The sequence below is a fragment of the Ambystoma mexicanum genome, chromosome 12 (assembly GCF_040938575.1).
Source record: "Ambystoma mexicanum isolate Mex_15411 chromosome 12, UKY_AmexF1_1, whole genome shotgun sequence".
NCBI classification, from domain to species: domain Eukaryota; kingdom Metazoa; phylum Chordata; class Amphibia; order Caudata; family Ambystomatidae; genus Ambystoma; species Ambystoma mexicanum.
This window is the reverse complement of record NC_090936.1, coordinates 1258003050-1258019176: the sequence shown is the minus strand read 5'-3', so window position 1 is coordinate 1258019176 and position 16127 is coordinate 1258003050. Positions and strand designations below refer to the sequence as shown.

The window sequence follows — 16127 nt, the reverse complement described above, 5'->3', positions numbered from 1 at the left end:
TGGTGGTGTGAAATACATGTCTCTCATACTGCACAATAATGTGTGGCGTGAAGCACGTGCGAGAGCAGCGTTTAATCCTTGAATTGTGTAGATTGATTCAGCTGGTAACTCCTCAAGGATGTCCCTAGTGGCTGGGCTTGCTACCAGCTTCAATATGTAGGAGCTGGGTGTCATCTGCGTAAATGGCCAAATGGATGCCTAAGGTGGTGAGAAGGTCACAGAGGGGCTTCATTTACAGATTGAACAATGTAGGAGATGTTGCCCATAAACTACATGGACCAAAGTAAATACTCTTTAGTCTCAATATAGACTCACTCTCATATTGTAGTCCTTGGCTTTCTAGTTCGCCTTGATGACTTGTTGTTAGTTAGCCTTGAGGACTTGCTCTCTGCCCAAAGGACTCCTGAATAAGCTTGCCTTACCCGTTGTTTTTTGTTCTCCTCCTGCAGCACCACCTTACGTCCTTACGGGCCCCGCCCCCCGCCTTCCCTGCAAGCCTACAACTACCCACTGACACGCGCACCCGTGTGCGCACCCAAGTGGGAACAAGTGGACTGTTGGGCTGTTAGGCGTGGAGGCGTTGGGACGGGACCGCCAGTTTCCAGGTAAGAACTCAGGTATCTCGAAAGAGTGGAGTTATGCTCTAATTAGAATATTACATATGCACTTGTAAGAGAGGCGATTGGCATCCTGGCTCTACCGCATCTAACTGTTTAAATACTTATGTTTCAATTGCTCTACACCTAATTGGTTGACAGCAGATGAAGTAACAAAAGGCCTTAATTAATCCCTGTATTTAAAAGTGTAAATAAGGGATAAAATGGTTAACGGTTTAAGGAGCGGTAGAAAGTTCACGGGCACCCCTTAATATGTAAATATGGATGAGCAAGACACAGTTGAATTGGAAATGTCATGCACTCAAGAAAAAATAACTGAAGGCACAGAATGTATGGGCATAGAGCTAGTTGCACAACTTCACAGTAGTCCGGGAGTATGATAAAAGCAAAATAAATGAAATTGGTTTGAAGAGTGTCCAAACGAACACTGATGGTGACAGCACCCTCCCAACTTACTCATTAAAGGAAATGAATGACAGACATCAGGTTGTCGATGTGCATAGTGGCCCTCGGGGGAATATGGGACTCCTATGTGGAGGGAGCATTACAAGAACAATTCGAAAATAAGATCTCAGACTGCTCCTTAATTGCCCCAGTCATAGAAGCGGAACTGGGAAGACGCATGCGCCTCTCCCTGGGTCCCTCCACGCTGGTCCAGTTGAGACCAATAGGAAATAACAAAGAAGCAAAATTATTAATAGTTGATCCTGGAAAAGTACAGACAGCTTTAGGTCACCAGGATCATATACCATCTATCAAAGTAAACTCTAGCTCCCCTGTTCACGACTCAAACGTAATACCCGGGGTCATAAATATCGGCCTAGAAACAAACTCACATTATGGTATCGAGATTAAGAGCAATGAATTTCCAAATGATAGCTCTCATCCTCGGGGGGCAGGAGGCTTATTCAATGAAGCGGAAATACTTCCGGATGGTGAGCACTCTTTCCCAGTAATCACACGTATATTGAACCTGCTAGACAAGGGGCACGAACAAACTCATTGGGAAATAAGGACAATGAAAAACACATTGGTTGAAATGATGGCAAAATTAAATAAAATGGATGGAGCGATGTTTACATGTGACGTAATAGCGTCATTGTTAATGGAACAAAAAAAACCTAGCTGTGAACTATGTAAGATCTTGCCGCCCTACGAGGCTCCACCTCAGCCCACATTTCCAGGCAGATATGGTGATAACGAGGTGGGGGGAAACACAAACCCGGGCAACCCCGAAGCGCTCGTTCCAGTACTAAACTGTATAGGAGAGAGTAAAGGGAAAGACAAGAAGGACGGGAGCCTAATGAAAGAAGGAAGTAGCTACAAATACTGCGAAAATTACCGAGTTGTTATCCTTGGTAACAAACCTCACGGATGCAATAAAATCTTTGCATCTCATGCACTATATGGAAGCTACTTTTAGTTCCTCCTCCCAAGAGGATATTGTAACACAGGACAGTCCGTCCCCCCTGACAGATTTGATAGATTTGGATACGGAAGTTGGTAAGCCTGGAACGCTGAGTAATTATAAAGAATGGGAGGGTGAGACTCATATTGATGGAAGCCCTATTGTGGTACTCACTCGTAAAGAAAGACGCTCTGCAATGTGCGTAGAGAAACGCAAGGCATAACTAAATTAAAATTCCCCAAAAAATTGTAATAAATATGAAAGGAAACAGAACAACCAGTCTTGTGATGACGTCCTGAAGGACCTCCACCAGCTGGACAAGGAATCTAAATCCCTCCTAGGCATAATGCAAATAACAAAAGAAAGTAACAATCCCGATCTTACAGGGAATAACCCCCAGAAAGAGAACAAAGGAACCATACATTTGGGTCCCACTAGAGATACCCTGCACCCAACAGGTTTAAAGGAAAAAGAAGCGTGCATCGCCTCTTATACTCTAACTGAGGTAATTAGGCATAAGGGAACAAAGGGACCCAGAGTTACAGAAAGCAAAGAAACATACCACGTGTTCTCAAAAAACCTGCGAGCCCAGGAGCATCAACAAAAAGCACCACATGGGTTGGGCTCGAAGTCCCAGAATCGTCCTGACATTCGCATTTCAAAATCAAATACATTTGAACAAAATACAGGGCTCTTTAACAAACCCCAGAAAGGCGGGAGTGCTCAAGTAGAGGCAAAGAAGAAGGCTAAAGATCCTAAACCCACCCCAAATCTGTCTAATAACCATCTGGTCAGACCAAATACATTTTTGGAGGTATTTAATGAACAAATTACATCAGCCAAACCTATGCCATCAAAAGAAGCTGACGATCAAAAATTGAAACCAAGTGTCGCTCTGGAGGGTATAAGTTCGATACACACAGGTGAGACAGAAGGGCAGCAACCCTTGGATCATTCTGCTCTGGTCTCCCTGATCAAAAGCACAATAGAACTCACCCTACTACAACAGTCGAAAACAACCCAAGTAAACAATGACATTGTAGTAGGAAACTTGATGGTTGAGTCTAGTGTTAAACCTGGAGAAGGCATCAGTGATCCATCAACAATGGGGGTTCAAAAACAGGGAACTCCCTTGGAAGTAGGAAGCAATTATGGAAAACACATTACGGTACAATCTTTACAGCATACCACAGACCCAGAGGGCTATACTTTTAATCCGCCTTTGAAGGAGGATTTTGGTAAACTTTGCTGGCGAAAACCAATAATGACAGATTACCCAAATCTATTTCTATTTGTTCTATTTGATTATGGAGGTCCTCCCAGTCTGAATAGAAACTGTGTGCTTTCTTTGTTCAGGGAAGTTCCCACTTTGAGACTCCTTACATCAGTTGACCTAAAATGTATTAATTACATTCACCCTGAACGTTTTGACTTTGTACATATAGTCTTGCACTCTAGTACTCTGCATGATTTGGTTCTTAAGGAAATCATGGAATTGAACAGACTGGGATATGATGCAAAAGACTTTAACCTGGTCCCAAATACACAAACTGAAGGCTCTACGCCAAATGGAAATAAGAGGGATGATCTCAGAGAAAGACTTGAAGGGTACAGTAGGAATTTTGGGGTGGGACCCTATGAACAGGTGGAAGAAGCGAGAGAAGTCAGGAAAGAGGGAAATGCTTATGAAAGCAATTGGCTCCCCCCCAAAAGTGACGATGTTAATTCATGGATGTGGTTGGCACAAACCTTGAAGGAATCAGTGGCAGAACTAAAACATTTAAAATCTGGCCTTTAGAATAAGATCAAACTATTATCCTGGAACTCTACGGGTTACTCTCATTTAACATCTTCCAAAGAGCTGTGTGAAGAACCAGTAACCAATAGTATTATCTGTATACAGGAATCTTGGATTACATGCAAATTCCATATTGATGGGTTCAACTCAAGGTTTCAATTGGCATCCATATCAAGTAGGGGTCGCCCCTCAGGGGGGTTGATCATTGCAGTCAGGATAGAGGAAGGTTTAAAAATCCTTGAGACTACTTCTCCGGTATCTGGTGTCTTGGCAGTGGTTTTGGAATTGTCACAAGATATGGCGATAATGCACGTATTGGTGGTGAATATATACTCTAACACCCACTAATTTATCCAATAAAATCAAGGAGATTAATTCTCTTCTGGTTGATCTGAACATCAAATACAAAGGTTTACAGGTAGTAATCACTGGTGATTTGAACGGCGAAATTCCTATTTCAGACAACAGGAGATCGAAATTGGAATCCAATATAGGTATCCTTTCTTTCGTAGGAGGAGAGGAAGGCCAAACAATAGAGGGAGGCCCATCGGGCTGCTCAAGGAAAACACTCCAAGGCTATATATGGTACACATTCTTCCTGAATTGGGGCCTACTTCATGCGAACCAATTGAAAAAGAGTTCAGATTCCAGCTATACCTGGTCGATTGGCCTATACAATTCCACAATCGACCACATACCCATGTCAGGTAGTCTACTTAAAGTATGTACCTCTTTTGACTTGATTAACAACGCCTTTAGTGATCATAGATTCCTTCAAATACAAATGAACATCAGATTAAAACAGCAAAAAAGGAAACACTACAAAACTAAAATAGAAGTGAACACAAGGAACAGAATAACCTGGCACTCGGGTAATGTGCTGAAAATAAACACGGCTCTTAATGTAGATTGCCAAGCACTACAGCTACTGGATAGATGGAAGTTATTCTCGAGTGAGGAATTTAGCACTTACGTTGGGAAAATAATCACCAGTTCCATTAGCCCCAAGAGGAGAATCCTAGGTGTTAAGCATCCACATGTTTTTGACCATCTAATTAAAGATCATTAAAAAATGTGCAATCAAAATATTCGGAAAATTAAAACCCTACCTATCGTTTGGGAGTGGAAAAATAAGCAAATTCGTAAAGAAAAACAAAAATTAAAAAACTGGCTTCACTCACATAAGGCCCAGATGTTACAATCAGATGGCAATGCTATGCTAAGAGCTCTAAAAGAGGGTTCCTCTCGAAATGTTTATACACTCAATGGAATCTGCTCTTATGACGTTGCAAGTGAACAGTGTCCCAGAGGATGTTTGGGTAGGACACTTTGGGTATATTTATGCAGCAAATAAGATTCCTCCTTTATCTATCCCTGGAATACACAAACTCGACTGGGAGTGTTACTTCACAGAGGCTGAGATAATGACCCAAATAAATAAATCAAATCCATCTAGAGCGGCAGGACCCAATGGCTTGGCAAACGTCATTTTTAAGGCAAACCCACTCCAGTGGGCAAATGTCCTGTTTCTGTTGTTTGGGAACATCGCTGTAACAAAACATAGTCCATCCTCCTGGAGAATTTCTTACGTTATCCCCATATATAAAAAGGGGGATAGCGGCGACCCACATAACTATAGGCCCATAGCATTATTGGACGCAGACTCTAAGATATTTGCCGGTTTGGTATTGAAGTTGATAGAAGAATGGACAGAAACAGAGGCAATATTCGATTTTAAGCAATTTGGCTTCAGAAAGTGTATGGGTACTGAACTGGGAGGGCTTATGTTCTCACTGCTACAGGATAATCGATGCAAGGTAAATGTTCCCCCGACATACGTGGCTAGTATAGATCTGTCACAAGCATTCGATAGCGTGAATAGGTTCCTAGTATGGTCGAAAATGCTATTATTAGTGTTGCCCGGGAATATATTATCTCTACTTATCCATCTGCATGAGGGATCTGCGATCAAAGTCCGTTTGAACCAGGAAGGCAAATGACCAATTCCAATATGCACATGGAATGGCCTGAGGCAAGGCTGTATCTTTGGCCCTACTCTGTTCAATATTTTTGTTTGCGATGTGGGTACCCCATTGGATGCGGCCTTGTTTATCTCCCCCAAAATAGAAGGAATAAAACTAAAGTGGTGTTCCTACGCCGATGACTTCCTATTGATCGATAGAACGCAGATAGGATTACAACGAATGATAAACAAATTCAAAGAATATATTGATGTCAAAGTATAAATGAAGGGAAATCTATAATTCTTATCTTGGGCTCAAATAAAAAGCAACAGGAATTTGCTGGTACTTAAATAACTATAAACTTGAAACTAGGGCTGTACCGAATAGCATATTTAGTATTCAGCCGGATACCGAATAGTTTGTCAACTATTCGGCCGGAGCTGAATAGTGAGCTGAATAGTTGCTTTTTTAAACAAATATGTTTTAGAACATAATAAACAACATTTCATTAAATATAATCAGGAGACATTCTATGGCATGAATATTCATGTTTATTAAATGGGCATATAGATCTCACTAAGTTTGTTAAAAGCTTGTTAAAAGATCAAAAGAAATAAAACAAAAATAGGGAAACGCTGATGCAAAGCATGAGCATTTCTATTTTGACTAGGTCAGTGCCGCCAGGTGTCTTTTCAGACCTGTAGCAGCATTGAGCTTTCCCTGAGGCTGCCAACTTGCTGGCACCGACATGGCAGCTTGATGTATAAATAGAAAATAAAAATGGGGAAACGCTGATGCAAAGCATGAGCATTTCTATTTTGACTAGGTCAGTGCTGCCAGGTGTCTTTTCAGGTCTCCTGGTCCTGCAGCGCAGAGCTGGAAGGTCTGCCAGTGCCACCATGCGTGATTTCCGTCAGGTCTCCTTGACCTGCATTGCAGAGCAGGGCGTTCTACCTCCATGCATGCTTTCAGTCAGGTCTCATGGTCCTCCAGTACAGAGCTGTATGGTCTGCCAGTGCTGCCATGCATTTCAGTCAGGTCTCCTGGTCCTCCTGTGAAGAGCAGGGAGTTCTACCTCCATGCATGATTTCAGTCAGGTCTCCTGGACCTGCATTGCAGAGCAGGAAGGTCTACTGCCATGCATGATTTCAGTCAGGTCTCCTGGTCCTCCTGTGAAGAGCAGGGAGTTCTACCTCCATGCATGATTTCAGTCAGGTGTCCTGGTCCCCCAGTGCAGAGCAGGAAGGCCTGCTGCCTTGCAGTAGATTATTAAACATTTTTATAATTGGGAAATTATCTGTGCAAAGGGCACAGCCAAGCTGCGATCCTAAGTATGATTTGCATTGACAGACTGAGGCGCTTATTAGGACTGACATTGTATTGAGTGAAAAGCATTACATATTCAGTGATCTTGGTAAAAATTGAATATTTTTTATAACCAGATTAAGCAACCAGATAAGCATGAGAATTAGGCCCTTTTTTTTAAAAAAAACATGGATTTGCATAGAACAAAATTAAAATGGAAATACTTGATGGGCCCCAGAGTACACAAATGCAGCAGTGGTGAAAGGGACTGTCCGTTCTGTTCCACCAGTGCTGTTTACTTTTATTTCTTATTTAATGTAAACATTTTGACAGGTACTGGTGACATTTAACACTTATGCCTTTAAGTGTTGTCTTCACCAAAGTGTTTGTATTTTGTCAGTTCGGTCAGGGAGTAACTCGGGTCGCTGCGATGAAATGCACAGTGCACGGGACGGAAAGGAGGAAAGAGAAAAAGAGGGACTTGGCGTGGAGCACGGACAAAGGCAGGTGGAAGGGAGGGGAGGAGGATGGCATCAACTCCCACCGGAGCTCGGATTCGGAAGGGAGGCCTCAACCACACCAGGCCCCAGAGCAGGCCCCATCCTCCTCAGTAGTGTATGTTATGTCGTAGGGAGGCGCTATTTTTAAATTAAAATAGGTCCTTTGGTGGTCATTAATAATTTCGAATCCAATAATGTCGACAGTCAAAATGTCGAAAAAAATGTAAAAAAAAATAATGTAGAAAAGCAATAATGTCGAATTTTTTCTACATTTTTTTGAATTTTTAGAAAAAAATAAATAATTAAAATGTGTTGAATATGAGGGGTGAGAGGGTGGTGGGGGGTGGCAAGGGGGTGTTTGGTGAGGGGGGGTTGGGGGGGACCCCCCAGTAAATGATATTTTCCTTGTTTATGTATTTATTGAATAAATTAATAAATAAATATATAATTAAAATGTGTTGAGTATGAGGGGTGAGAGGGTGGTGGGGGGGTGACAGGGGGGTGTTTGGTGAGGGGGGTTGGGGGTGACCCCCCTAGTAAATGATAATTTCCTTGTTTATTTATTCATTGAATACATAAATAAATATATAATTAAAATGTGTTGAGTATGAGGGGTGAGAGGGTGGTGGGGGGTGGCCGGGGGTTGTTGGGTGAGGGGGGTTGGGGGGGAACTCCCCCTAGTAAATGATACTCTTCTTGTTTATTTATTTATTAAATAAATAAATAAATAAATGTATATAGAATTAAAATGTGTTGAGTATGAGGGGTGAGAGGGTGGTGGGGGGTGGGGAGGGGGTGGCAGGGGGGTGTTGGGTGAGGGGGGTTGGGGGGACTCTTCTTGTTTATGTATTTATTGATAGTGCTAAATGACATTTTTTTTCGACTTTTTATTTTCAAAAATTGACTCTTTTCATTATATGTATAGGATTTCGACATTATCACTATGAACCAGGTCCTTTACTATCTTTGATGCTATAGCCCCCAAGCATAAATGCACGTTCACTGCACAATACATTTTTACAACTGCTAACAACTGCGTATTACAAAGGGTTTTGTTTCCTTCAAACACTTGAGTATTTGAATCCATTACAGATAATTGGTGCATGCGGCTGAGATAAAGGAAGAAACGGGGGCTTGCTGGACTGCTGCTGCGCTGACTCTGCATTGGCTGGGCCCGCCGTTCTCTGGTGACTTGTAATGAATTCTCGGAGAGGAAATGGGTGAAATGCTGGACAGGAAGCCGGTGTAGTGGCAGCGCTGCAGGATTTCTAAACAAGGAATCCACAAAATGAAAGAAAAAAAAACACGTTTCTCATTGCGGGGGTGGAGGTTAACTGCTGCCACTGGCCCTCAGGTTGTTGACCTTCATTAGCCTTTCTTTAAAGCCCTCTACGCCCTTCAAGCCTTCACACCCTAGGAAGGTGAGCCCCCAGCATACACGGTTCCATTTCAATGTATTGCCAAATTGACTTATTATTGGATTGTGAGTTGATTTGTGAGGAACGTGTAACTTATTTTGGACAATTTGTATCAAAAACAGAAAGATATTTTCCAGAGGTAGTTTGGTGGAACATGATGCATGGGAAATCGATTTCTCTAAAAATAGCAAAAATACGATTCTTATCGAATGTTTGTGGTCTTATAGTACAGTTAAGAAAGAAGAGCTTATCTTAGTTTTAAACTCATTTAAAATTTGGTGTAATAGTATATTTTGTAAAAAGATGTAATGTAAATCTACACAAATGTTATTCTGTTTGTTAGTTTTGTATCATGTTTTGTATGTATATTCTTTTATCGTATTGAAATTATCATCTTTGTAAAGGTTTCTTTTGGTTTTAAAACCAAATACAAATAAAACAAATAAAATAAATAAATAAATCATTTCTTTGAGTTATTCTCTGTGGACTCAATGTCATTATTGTAAAAGTTCTTTTTGCCTCATTAGTTTGTTGTTTATATACTTTTTGTATTGATGTCCAGGCTTCCTTCTTTTTACTTGTTATATTTATTCCAAAATACGTTCGAGCGATCTCTTCTCAGCCTTTACCTTGAAAAGGCTGGTGTGTACCAGGATTGTTGGCAAGCCCCGTCTCTGATCACTTTGGGTTTCAGAGGAGCCTGTGTCCAAAGAAAACACCAATTGAGAATTATCAGTGGTTGCCAAGATCGGCGGGGGGTCAGAATCCAGATTAAGTCCATGATCTGCTTAATACATATTTCTTGTTCCCCTAAATTGACCCTTTTTAGAATCATACTGTTTATTCTTTTTGGCAGGATGTATGTTTTTAGGGGTTTACTAGGAGGGTTCTCACCCATTTCCATGTACGTCTTGCTGCTCAGGCCTTCAAAGGAGCCCATCACACATTCATCTTTAAGAACGTCAGATTTGATCCTCCTGACTCTGGCCGCTTCGCCATGCAGTCGGCCTGAGCGTTTTTCCATCCAGCTATGTGTCCAATGTTGTACGTATATTCCTGTAGCTTGGCAGCCATGCGTGCTAATCTGGGACTGGATGTTTTAGTACCATTTTGTTTGATCCTCTGTCTTGCGCTTGCTACTCCTCCCCTTCCCATGGCACTTTTCCCCTTCCCACTCCCCTGCACTTGCACGATCTCAATGTCACTAGGCGTTGTAAGATCGTTATATATTCTGCCCCTTTCTTCAACAGTTCTCTCAGTGGTGTTATAACTTCTGAAAACCTGGGCACAAACTTGGCATAGTATTGTGCTAGTCCCAAGAAGGACCTTGATTCCTCCTTATTGGTCGGTGCTGGAGCTTTCACTACAGCTTGCAGTAGGTTTTTCCTGGGACTGATGCCCTCTCTGGATATGGTATACCCTAGGTACTCCACTTCCTTGGCCCTTATAACACACTTCTCGTACCGCAACCGTACCCCGTCATCTTCTAGTTTGTGGAGTGTCTTTATATCCTCTGCATATATCAGAATGTCATATCGAAAATAGAATACGTTTACGATGTTCTTCAATAAAGAGTCCATCATACGCTGGGACGCTGACGCAACAGAGGCCAACCCAAACGGCTGCATGGTGTACTGAAATGTGTCAAATGGGGTGATAAACGCTGTCAGTGGTCTTGACTCTTTATGTAACGTAATCTGATGGTACGTATCCCGCATGTGCAATTTAGAGAAAACCCTTGCCTCTTTCAACATTAAGAGGAGCTCATTGATGCTGGGACGTGGGGAACTGTCGGTGATGACTTCCAGGTTCAAACTGTGTAACTGTATACACACTCTCAAGTCCTTCGAGCCTGGCTTTTTTATAAGTACTACTGGGCTAAGCCAATCTGATGACTCTATGGTCTCTATGCTGACTTCTTTGACCATTTTCTCCAAACCCGCCTATAGACATTGTGCTGCAGCTGGCAACGGTCAAAACTTTATGTTTGATTTGGATTGGATTGTATTGTAATGTAGCCTGATTTTGTGCAGATAGTTTTTAATTCTGTCCAGTCCATTGTAAAACAACCTTGGAAAGTCATCTCTCAATACCGACGCTCCTCTGACTGTCGAACTTGAGAGAACTTGATCTTCTGTGCTTGGGCCGAGTTTTACGTCCAATTTTGCCAAGTCATCCCACCCTAGCACCGCAGGACCTCTTCAGCAAAGTATACCTTTGTGTATTCCTTCCTCCCTTTCAATTCCACCGTACTGTTGATGTATCCCAACAGACGAACAGATACGCCGCTGAGCATAGTGGGTCTGTGTTTCGTTTTCAAGATCTCAACCTTGTTCTGGCCCACCATTTCTTTGTATCGGAAGAATGGTTAAATCCGTCGACTCTGATCACACAGTGTGTCTTCTCTTTCCTTGCAGTGGAACTGTTTACCGCAATGATGGTTGGCTTGACTTCCTCCAAAGATTTGTCGCTTCTTGCTTCACTGCTCACTGCCACTGATGAGACGTACTTGTATCTCCACTTGAAGGCTACCACTATATGTTCAAACCTCCTGTAGTTAGACTTTCCCTATCATTGGCTAGATGTTGGGTGCTGGCGCACCTGTGGCACTTGATGGTTCTTTTCTACCGGTCCTCCCATCCTTGCCGTTGGTTTCTCCTTTTGTCCCGAGTACTGCATGTCGTTGGGGGTTGGGGTTAGTGTTTTTTTGGGGTCTTTCCTTACCTCTTAGTCTTTGCGTTTCTTTGCTCCACATCTATGGTTATCCAGCGAGTTTGGTATTGTAGTTTGTCTGTCTAGTTGGCAGGTATGATGGGTGACAGTTTTCCTCTGTGCTAATTTAGTGGTTTGTGTACCCAGTCGAAGCAGGCATGTTCCCCCACCCTGGTGTTGGCGATGTATAGTTTACAGGATTCAGCTCCCTTCCTGCCCTTTTCTGTGATTTTGTGGTCTTTACCAACCTATGTTTCCTCTGTGGGCTAGCGGTATGTGGATATGACATTCTCCCCCTGCCCTCGGGGTCCTTCCTTGCCCATTCCCAACTGACATCCCAACCTACCTTTATTTCCTCTATGGTTTAGCGGCATGTGGATATGGCATTCTCCCCCCGCCCTCCGATTAGGGAAGAAAAGTTGGGAAGTTAGGGAGGATGGGTTCCCTCTCTGGGATTCTTCTTTCCCGCTGCATATATGCTTCCTAGTCTTTTCCCTCAGGTTCTGGGGCAAAGAGCCAAGTTTTAGTCGTTTTCTGAGCTGAAGATGATCTCTTGTGTTAAGTATGTTTTTTGGTAGCCCATTCCAGGTTATTGAAGCCAGGTGAGAGAAAGATGATCCTCTGAATTTTCTTTTGTTGTATGGTTTTGTTTCTAGGCGGATGTTGTTGCTTGATCTGTGTGGTCTCGTTGGGTGGTAGACATTTATTTTCTCTTTTAGAACTCTGCTCCTTGGCCGTGGATTACTGAACATGCTCTGCGTATTATTGCCAAAGTCATAGAAGCTGCTAGCTCTCCCATCTGTAACCGTCTACTGACTCAGAATCCTCCTGCTTCCTACTATAGAATGTAATCCGATGCAACACAGTGTTTTTCCTGTTGGAAAATCTCTTTGCAATGCAATAGAGCCTTCATGTGAAAAGCATAAGTGCTGCTGATGTGTCTATCCGAGGAGTGCCAGCAGATCATCCTGCTCCATCCTGCTCCAGCTAAGCTCCGCTCTCTTCTGCTGCTCTCATCTGCACGCACTTTCCTTTTCCAAGCGCGCTTCTCTTGCTGAGTCTGGCGAGACCGCATTGATCGCGGCCTCTTGCAAGACTCTCTCGTCACAAGCATGTACTCAGTTGTACAAGCCCAGAGCAGGAGACAGTGCTATCTGGGGAATGCTGAGCAGCAATCTGTGCACAGCTGCACAGGCCTAGTGGCCGAGACACTGTAAGGTAATCTCAACAGCAGCAGCATGTACATGTAGTCTTGGGAGGATAGATCAGGGGCAACACGCTCGCCTTGGGACCAACACAGTTTATCCCGGGATCTGCGTTTAGAAAACGCTGGGTATTAAGTGCATTATAAATAACCAATTATAATTATACAATTACACAGAAAAGGGATTCAGCTACATATGCTGTGTAAGCCCAGAGTCTGTGACACCACCTGCTTCTAAGCATACCCTGGAGAGTAGTGTAGGGCTTGCTTAGACGCAGCATATACACATCTGCATGAGCCTGAGACACTACTCTCCAGGGCATGCTTAGAAGCAGCATGTAAACATCTGCATGAGCCTGAGACACTGCTCTCCAGGGCATGCTTAGAAGCAGCGTGTACACATCTGCATGAGCCTGAGACTGTACTCTCCAGGGTATGCTTAGAAGCAGCAGATACACATCTGCATGAGCCTGAGACACTACTCTCCAGGGTATGTTTAAAAGCAGCATGAGCCTGTGACACTGCTCTCGTGGGTATACTTAGAAGCAGCATGTGCACATCTGCATGAGACTGAGACACTACTTTCCATGGTATGCTTAGAAGCAGCATATACACATCTGCATGATCTAAGACACTGCTCTCCAGGGTATGCTTAAAAGCAGCATGTAAACATCTGCATGAGTCTGTGACACTGCTCTCCAGGGCATGCTTAGAAGCAGCATGTAAACATCTGCATGAGCCTGACACACTGCTCTGTAGGGCATGTTTAGAAGCAGCATATACACAGCTGCATGCGTCTGAGACACTGCTCTGTAGGGCATGCTTAGAAGCAGCGTGTACACATCTGCATGAGCCTGAGACACTACTCTCCAGGGTATGCTTAGAAGCAGCAGATACACATCTGCATGAGCCTGAGACACTACTCTCCAGGGTATGTTTAAAAGCAGCATGAGCCTGTGACACTGCTCTCGTGGGTATACTTAGAAGCAGCATGTGCACATATGCATGAGACTGAGACACTACTTTCCATGGTATGCTTAGACGCAGCATATACACATCTGCATGAGCCTGAGACACTACTTTCCAGGGTATGCTTAGAAGCAGCATATACACATCTGCATGATCTAAGACACTGCTCTCCAGGGTATGCTTAGAAGCAGCATGTAAACATCTGCATGAGTCTGTGACACTGCTCTCCAGGGCATGCTTAGAAGCAGCATGTAAACATCTGCATGAGCCTGAGACACTGCTCTGTAGGGCATGTTTAGAAGCAGCATATACACATCTGCATGAGCCTGAGACACTGCTCTCCAGGGTAAGCTTAGAAGCAGCATGTGCACATCTGCATGAGCCTGAGACACTACTCTCCAGGGTATGCTTAGCAGCAGCATGTACGCATCTGCATGAGCCTGAGACACTACTCTCCAGGGTATGCTTACAAGCTAAAAGCAGCATTTACACATCTGCACAAGCCCAGAGCTTTAGACACCACTCCCCATGGCATGCATAGAAGCAGCGTATGCAGAACTGTACAAGTCCAGAGAAGGTGACACTGCTCTCCAGGGTATGCTTAGAAGCAGCATATATACATCTGCATGAGTCTGAGACACTGCTCTGTAGGGCATGCATAGAAGCAGCATGTACACATCTGCATGAGCCCGAGACACTACTCTCCAGGGTATGCTTAGAAGCAGCATGTACACATCTGCATAAGTCTGAGACACTACTCTCCAGGGTATGCATAGAAGGAGCATGTAAACAGCTGTACACACCCAGAGCAGGATACACTGCTCTTCTCAGGCATGTTATTTTATGTTGCTTTATACTGTGCACTACTACTACCCAAGGGAAGTCTCCAGGAGCGCCTGCACAGCGGCAGCATGGACACAGCTGTATAAGCCCAGAGCCTGCCACAGTGCTCTGGATACCAGTTGGATAGTAGAACGTTGGGGCTAGTACATACATGGCAACCCTCCCGATTTAGCAGAAGACTCCTAATTTTTCAGTAAAAAGATTGCTATTTTTCACATTCTCCTGCCCAAAATAATTCTAGCCCCAATGCATTCCTATGGGAAAATGTTTGTCTCCTGACTTCTCTGAGGAAATCTCCCGACCAGGCATGTATGGGTTAGTAGCTAATGACCGAGAAAGGAAGTCCTCACAATTTATTTTGAAGAGTAGCAAAGACAGTTAAATAGACTGAACTGCAAGAAGAAAAGAAAACAAATGACAGCAGGTCACCTAGCAACCAAACCTCCCATCTCCATGACCCAATTTAGGTAGACTTCAACTCGATAACAACAGGGGAAGTGAATCCTAAGACATGAAAAGGACTGGCAAGATGCACCGCTAGACTTCAGAGTGCTGCATTCTGGGTAAATCCATTCTAAGTGCCTGAGTTAGTACATCGCCAGCTCAGATGGACCTGATGGACATCCTCCTAGAAGACTCTAGTCCCAGCATCAACCCGAGTGGCAAATCCATGATCCTGCATCGCCAAAGAGTCCACGTCACCTGACGCCTGAGGCTCTAGACATTTAAGCAGCAGCCAAATAAGGACATGTTGGCATGTTCAGCAACATATCACACATCCAAAATGGGCGTCTCATAAGCCCTACGGTGAGCCTCACTGATGCAGTCATGCAGTAATAATGTATACAACCATTGTCTCCATATTGGAATGTCCAAGCAGAGAGATGAGAGAGCATAGGAGTTAAGATATTAGAAGCAACAAAAAAGAAGGAATTGCGCCTTGAAACACTTGTGTATAGGCAGCCCAAGTCAAAAAGGAAGATCATCCTGGAATCATTCTGGAGTCATCCGATGACTCCATTCTAGAGTCATCCATGCATAGTTCAGGAAGATCATCCAAAGTATTCCAACAGGCCAAAATATGTAATGAGATGATGACTCTAGAGTTATCACAGAAACTACTACAGGATGAGTTTGGATTACTCCAGGATGACTCCATGACAACTTCAGGATGAGTGGGGATTACTCCTGGATGACTTCGGATGACTCTAGGATGACTCCATGACAACTTCAGGATGAGTTGGGATTACTCCAGGATGACTTCGGATTACTCTAGGATGACTCCATGACAACTTCAGGATTACTCCAGGATGACTTCATGACAACTTCAGGATGGGTGGGGATTACTTCAGGATGGTTGCATGAGAACTTTAGGATGGGTTTTGAATT

At 43.4% G+C, this 16127-nt stretch overlaps 1 pseudogene; it reads left to right on the top strand.

Annotated features, from left to right (window-relative positions):
* LOC138514443 (zinc finger protein 91-like) overlaps nt 1-16127 on the top strand; it is a 234691-nt pseudogene that overhangs the window by 176341 nt on the left and 42223 nt on the right.